The 7,500-nt window shown below is 45.4% G+C and overlaps 1 protein-coding gene across 1 annotated transcript in view; it reads right to left on the bottom strand.

The window, feature by feature from the left end:
- Positions 1-7,500, bottom strand: part of tenm1 (teneurin transmembrane protein 1) — a gene marked incomplete at both ends in the record, with an annotated part of 118,791 nt that overhangs the window by 55,239 nt on the left and 56,052 nt on the right. The window lies entirely within an intron of this gene.

Raw genomic sequence — 7,500 nt, 5'->3', positions numbered from 1 at the left:
TCTGACATGAGGCGCTGTAAAGCAGTCGATGCGGGTCCGTGGAATTAAATCACAAATTCAATCATGGCGCGTGATGCACGAGGCACAATTAAATCCCCGTTTGCGATGTGGTGCGGCCCACCCTCGTCTCGCCCCTGTCTCACTATCTCCCCTTTCTGCTCATCTTTCTCTCTCTCGCTCTTTACCTCTTCGTTTGAAGCTGCTCCAGTCCCTCATACGCTGGAAACGGATTTAAAGGTTAATATGGGTTAAACACACACAATGCTGTTGTACTATATCATATCAGTGTGTCAGTGTGAGTAAGTGGGTTCATACGTGTGTGTGTGTGTGTGTGTGTGTGTGTGTGTGTGTGTGTGTGTGTGTGTGTGTGTGTGTGTGCGTTTGCGTGTGTGGATGGGTGGGTGGTCGTGTGTGCCTCCCTGGAGATGTAGGTGGGCTTTGTTGGGGGTTAGCCTATGTGAGATTCAGATGGAATTAGGTTCACAGCAGGTGCCAGATAGGAGGAAAAGTGTTTTCTATCTGTCTTTGTTCACTTCCACACACAGCAAAAGCATGTTCACACAGACAGCACACAGTCCAAGGCCTGGCAACGATGAAGAGACCGGGCTGACCCATCACTCCCCCGGTGAGGCAGGAACTCCATTACACAGACAGAAGGATGGCTGACCGATCTAGGTCATCTTTAACAAAAACACTCTTTGCACATTAAATTATTTCTTTAAAATAACACATGGGTTAGCACGATGGGTTGAATGCTGTTTATGAATCACTGCCTGGAACAAACTCACAGTATACAGCAATTTAACTAAAAATCGGATTTATTTGTCGTTTCTGGGCCAACAGAGGAGTCATTTCAGGTCCTGGCAGTATGTAGCACGCTACAAATAATACTAAATAACCACAAAATAAAACAAAACACTATATCTGCTCGGTTGTCCCCGGCAGCAGCTAGATCTTCATTTACTGTGCCTGCGGTTTTTGTGGTGTGCCGTTGGTTCCGCTGATATATAAAGCACCACGGCAACAAACAAAAGGTCCTCTTTTGGTCCTCTCCTCTCCTCTCCTCTCCTCTCCTCTCCTCTCCTCTCCTCTCCTCTCCTTTCCTTTCCTCTCCTATCCTCTCCTTTCCTCTCCTCTCCTCTCCTATCCTCTCCTTTCCTCTCCTCTCCTCTCCTCTCCTCTCCTCTCCTTTACTCTCCTCTCCTCTCCTCTCCTCTCCTATCCTCTCCTATACTTGAAGCCTGTAACTGTTTCAGCGCGGCACCTCCCACAGCCCTCCTCACTGTGCTCCTCCCCGCTGCCCCCGCTGGTATTATTCCTCCTCCAATCGATCCAGACACTCCGGGGCCCCGCACAGCCAGCCTGCCTATGACACTTCTCCTTTACACCGCCCTAATGAAGTGCAACAAAAATCAAAAGCCTTCATTTTCTCCCAGGAATAAGGCCTCTCTATCTGAAGTCACAAAGTCACAGTCTGTCAATACACACTTTGGGGGAGGGGGGGAAGAGAGAGAGAGAGACAGAGTGCAGAAAGCCCTAACAAAAGTCCATAGACAAAAAAAGTGCTATCACAACAGACATGCTTCTCTATCTACAGAGAGTACAGACTGGTCCTTTTTCAAGAATACTGGTGTCAGTACAGACTTATGTATGTGTGCGTATGCTATTCACCATACTATTCCAAGCAGCCATAGGGAAGGAGTGTGTGTGTGTGTGTCTGTGTGTGTGTTTGTGTGTGTGTCTGTGTGTGTGTCTGTGTGTGTGTCTGTGTGTGTGTGTGCGTGTGCGTGTGCGTGTGCGTGTGCGTGTGTGTGCAGCTGAGAACAATGACAGTAATGACTTTGAAAAAGAGGGCTGTCTTTCCATTGTCTGAATGTATGATATTTTAGAGCATGGGGGGTAGTTAATTAGATTTAGGCCCTTTGGCAAAGGACAATCACTGTATTGAGAGGAAGGAGAAGTGTGCGGAAATGGGCTGGCTGTATGAGTAGGGTGTGTGTGTCTCTGTATGTGTGTGTAAAGTGTATGCAAGTGTGTTCTGTGTGAGTGTGTGTGTGTGTGTGTGTGTGTGTATGTGTGTGTGTGTGTGTGTGTGTGTGTGTGTGTGTGTGTGTGTGTGTGTGTGTGTGTGTGTGTGTGTGTGTGTGTGTGTGTCTGTGTGTGTGTGCGTGTGTGTGTGTGTGTGTGTTCTATTTGCAGTTCTGCTCCGATCTCAATGTGACACACTAGTAAAGCGGTAAATTATAAATAATATGAGAATATGACAGCGACTGAGCAATACACCTTTTCTTTTCCCCAATGGAGTGCCACTGTGTAACCCCTCATCACTCACGCATATGGGAATGTGTGTGTGAGTGTGTGCAAGTACACACACCATATGACTGAGTGTGTCTATTGCAGAGAAGCAGAAGTGGACATTTGTGTTCTTTTTCTGTCTGCGTATGTATGACTGAGCATAATGATGTTATGTGCCTGATTTTGTGTTTGTAACTGTGTGTGACGGAGAGAGGGAAAGAAAGTGATTTTGTGCCTTTATTGATGTGCATACGTCTATGCGTGCATGACTCTCTGAGTGTATGTGTACCCGTTTGTGTATTTGAATGTGCATATGTGTATGATCTGTGTGTGAGTGCAAACATGGGTGTGAATGGGTATATGAGCATGTCTTCACTGTAGGCAGTGGGCATCCTTTATATATGTGTATATGTGTGTGTGTGTGTGTTGTGAGTGTGTGAGTGTGTGTATTTGAATGTACACTGAGGGTTCTGCCTCTCCCCCTCATCACTCACTCACTCTTGGCCTGGGGCTCTGTTTTCATCCTTACAGTGTAACACCCCCCCCCCCCCCCCCCTCTGTTATACCCTCTCTTTCACGAATCTCTCACACGGCTAAAGTGAGCAGCCACCCGCAGTCAAACACCATTCCGCTCATGTCCACCCAGCAGACTGAAGACAGCTCCAGAGAGTCGAACGCCGCTCCGCAAAGTGTTCGTGGCGTACGAGACTATGAGACCGTCTATTTGCGAATGGTTCGTCAGTTGTGATTTAATATTAAGGGCTGATCTCAGAACAGATGTCTCTCTCTCTCTCGCTCGCTTCACTCTCCATTTGCTCCATACTGACAGCTTGCGATGAGTGGGTTGAGCGTTCTTAAGACTGGTTCTGTCTTCAGCGCTCACCAGTCATTCTTTGTGGAGACTGAAAGTCAATCAATTTCATCCCGCCAAACTGGAAAACGTAAAAATCGGAGCATATTCGTATCAGTTGTTGTTTTGCCCACGTCGAAATACAAACGCAGAATTCCGGATTCACCAACCTGAAAGCGAGACCCAAGTAAATCATGGAGTTCTGAAACTATGAATGTCTTAAATTCTTAGCGCTGCAAGCTGCTATGTCTATAGGTTGAAGGGCATGAAGATTTCTTTCCTTGCTAAGTATCCATGAGGATGTTTGTTTGCGTTCAGCTGCGACGGCCAAAGATGCCCTTGTGGCAGCAGCTGTGAGTGTCTCTAGAGGGGTGTGTGCAGGCTCTAATGAAGCTTGCTGCAAAGGCGAAAGAGCCATTCAAAATTGAGGCCTCATTTTGGATTATAAATAGTTGTATGATGCACATTTAAATTTTGAAGTTAGTATAAAATAAAAAATAAAAATATAAATACATATAATCTTTTACTTTAAAATATGTTCTTGTCATGCATACTATACCATCAATATGATACATTAAAGCTGCCACCAGTTTGATTCTAGCTGTTGTTAAGGACAGGTTCTGGATCAGCACGTGCTCTGTGTTCTGCATATTTTTTGTCCTTTGTCCAATCACATGCCTAAAAAGAATGGGAGCATTCAGAGAATGCAAACCTCCGCCTTGTGACCTTGACCTTTGACCTTGACATCTGAAAATCTAATCAATTATTGCCATTATATGACCCAATCTCCCCACAAAGTTTGATGGAGATCGGTCCATGCGTTTCTGCGTAATCCTGCTGACAAACAGACAAACAAACAAACAAACAAACATACAGGGGCGAAAACATAACCTCCTTGGCGGAGGTAAATATTGGTCTTTTTGTGTCATTTAAAGAAACGATCCAAATCTTAGTACAGTTATTGCCACTCCCTGCATGTAGTAATAACTACTTACTAACCGAGAGTGAGGTCATGCCGGGAAATATCAGACTGCGGCTGTAACGTATCCACCGAGCCATAGCGAATATAGTAGTCTAGTCTTCATCATCACTTTCAAGAACACATTTTCGCTGCTTCTGAATTGTACTGACTTGTACTAAGTCCTATAATGTATTACCCACAATGTCCGCGAGTTCTTGAGTCTTTATTCTTCAACTGTCATCAACTGTCATGGTATACTCAACTGGTTTCCTGTTCACAGATAATTTCATAATAGGACTCCTGAATCCTGAGCAGGACTAAACATGACATGAATTTCCTCATGGCTGTTGATGTCTAATAATATCGCTAATTTTTAAGATGACGTCATTAGAGGGCAATAATAATACTAATCAGACCGGCAAACCGGCGAGGAGGTCAATAGGCTGACATGACTACCGATTAGAAAATCAGAATGCTCGTACTGTCGTTGCCATATAATAAAGAGGACATATTCAATGGAACGTTGATATACTGTACGGCATGTGTTTGAGGTCACTACTTTTGTTTCCAAAAAGCCTATGCAATCCCAGCACAGATATGAAGGAGGTTCTTCTTTGGTTCGAAGTTCAAAGAATGTAATGATATTCAACAGTCTATCCTATCACTATGTTAGAATGTTATATAAGTGGTGAGGTATGACAAGTCTATACGCATGTAATTTGATATTAGCTAGAAGTGTGGTCCGCTTAAGGAAAGCAACCTGTCCAAAACATTATGATATTATGAATAACATGAAATGGATATCACATGATGACACATAATAATCTAATGACTTTTCGAAAAAAGTGTTTCCAATCCTCTCATTTTTGCAGACACATGTTTGACAGCCTTAATGTACTCTTTATTTTACAAAAATGGATGCTAACAGAACAGAACTGCATTTAACCAGGACCTCTGTCTCCCCTCTCTGCTTTCCTCTTTGGCTTTCTTACCCTTAATGAAGGAAACGTGTTAATCTCATCCAGCCAAACAGATAGAAATTAACATAATAAACACATCAATTACCATTCCTATGAGTGCACTAATGAGTCAGTGACTATTAGCACACAATTACACAACTCCGGATAGCACTCCAGCCCTGAGATCTGTGTTGATCTGCAGATGTGGTTGAGGCTGAGTAATGGGGGGGGGGTTATGGGAAATGTAGTTGTAGTCCCAAGCTGTGTCACTGACATGAAGGTGTTATGAGAGAGTCACATACTATGACTGATGGCATTACATCTGTAGTGGGGCGTAATGATTCTATGATGGAAATGAACACTCATTCGCTACACTCAAGTTCAAGTCTGTGCTTGTGTGTGTGTGTCTGAATACATCTCTGTGTGCTTGTGTGCTTGTGTGTATGTGTGTGTGTGTTTGCACGTGTGTGAGAGAGTGAGAGAGAGAGTGACTGTGTATACAGGCGTGTCAGTCTGTGTGTGTGTGTGTGTGTGTGTGTGTGTGTGTGTGTGTGTGTGTGTGTGCACATGCTTATGTGAACAAGTGCAAACGCAAGTCTACATGCAAAACATGCTATCTTAGGATTACTGCCTCAGTTAAAGCAAGGCAATTTATTTTTGTCAGTTGATATTTCTAATATTGCATCTGTGAGCAGAAAGCATATGAATAATAAAATATCAACCACTTAAGATGCAGATGTCGTGTGGTGTGAGAATGATTTACAGTCCACTGCCGATACGAACACCCACATGCATATTTGTGTGAAGGCACATTCTCTCTCTCTCACACACACACACACATACCTGCCCACATACACACACACACACAAAAACACCTTTTACTCAATCACTAACTCAGTACACATGCAAATGCATGCAGACATACATAAATAGTATGCGAGTCCAAGACCTTATCTGATTGAATTATTTGACATGGCTACTTTGGACCAATCTACCTATATGTTATATGTCCAGCTGTGTTTTGACTATGTCTAATGTATACTGCAGCACACGTGCACACACACACAAACAGACATACGTACCCGCATGTACACACACATGCACACACACACACACACACACACACACTGGTTGCGGGGCTGTCTGGCTGTCTTTGTAGTGTCTCATTAGGGCCAGGCGAATGCAGAGTCATGGTGTTTGAGTAATTTGGGGCTTTGCGGATCAGAGCGGAGGGGTGTGTGGACTCATCCATCTGCCTCTCCTCCGCTTCTTCACAATTCCAATCGATCGCTCGCGCGGCTCAGCCCACACCGCAGGCCATCTCCTCAATTAGCGCCACAACAAAAACACACGCGCGCGCACACCGGCCAGAGCGTGCATGTGTGTGTGTGTGTGGCCGGATATGTGTGTGTGTGTGTGTGGGGGCGCGTGTGTCTGTGTGAGTGTGAGTATGAGTGTGTGTGCGAGTGTGAAGGTTACCACGCTCCTATTTCGGTATCCATTATAAGATCAGTGGCACAGGGACAGGGGGACAAGGTCTCTCCTCCTCATCAGTCCATCCAATCAATCTGCATCGATACATTAGGAAGGAAAGTGCCGAGTGGGGCTTTAATTTGGTCTGTCAAAGGGAAGAGGGGGGGGGTGAGCCTGGAGGCATCGGTATCTGCCATCGCAGGGATTATTCTCAGTGACTGATCGCACTGATGAGCTCGGGAGAGAAAACACAAACGAGCACAATCACTGATGAAAACAACAACCACCTCGCCTCATGCCAACCTGAAACGCATCTGCAAAACAGCCGAGAGAGAGGAGAACGAAAGAGAGAGAGAGAGAGAGAGAGAGAGAGAGAGAAAGAGAGAGAGAGAGAGAGAGAATGGATAGAGAAGGAGTCAGTCAGTGAGTGTGAGAGGGAAGGTATTCTTCTTGCGTTGAGGCGTTGGCATACAGCATTACTTTAGCTCTGTATTTCATCTCCTCTCCCACCCACATGAGTCTCAATATCCTGCCGCCAGAGACAGCCAGCCACGGTAAGATGATGACGATCCAATCCAGTCTTACTCTGGCACATGTCCACCCACCTGCTCTTTGGGCTCTTTGGAAAACTTGAAAACATTTTAGCGACATTTAATGCAGGAATGAGCCAAGTCGACTAAACCCCAGCTAATCTCTGAATCTAGTGCCTGCACACGTTCTTTCGTTGGTGGCCCAACTCCCTCCTTGCAGACTCAGCTGAATCCCCCCCCCCCACCCTCCTCCTGGACCCCCCCCCCCCCCCCTCAGCGAGGTGACTGTGGAAGTCACACAGAGAGGACGCTCACACACTCCAGAGCTTGCGTGGACTCTCTGACCCCCACACACTCTCTAACACAAACAGTCATGAGGCATGACACTCAGAGGAGCAGGAGGTAAATAATGCAACACCTCTGGGAAACGTG

Source organism: Sprattus sprattus (assembly GCF_963457725.1).
Source record: "Sprattus sprattus genome assembly, chromosome: 1".
NCBI classification, from domain to species: Eukaryota; Metazoa; Chordata; class Actinopteri; order Clupeiformes; family Clupeidae; genus Sprattus; species Sprattus sprattus.
This window is presented reverse-complemented; position numbering and strand designations above follow the sequence as displayed.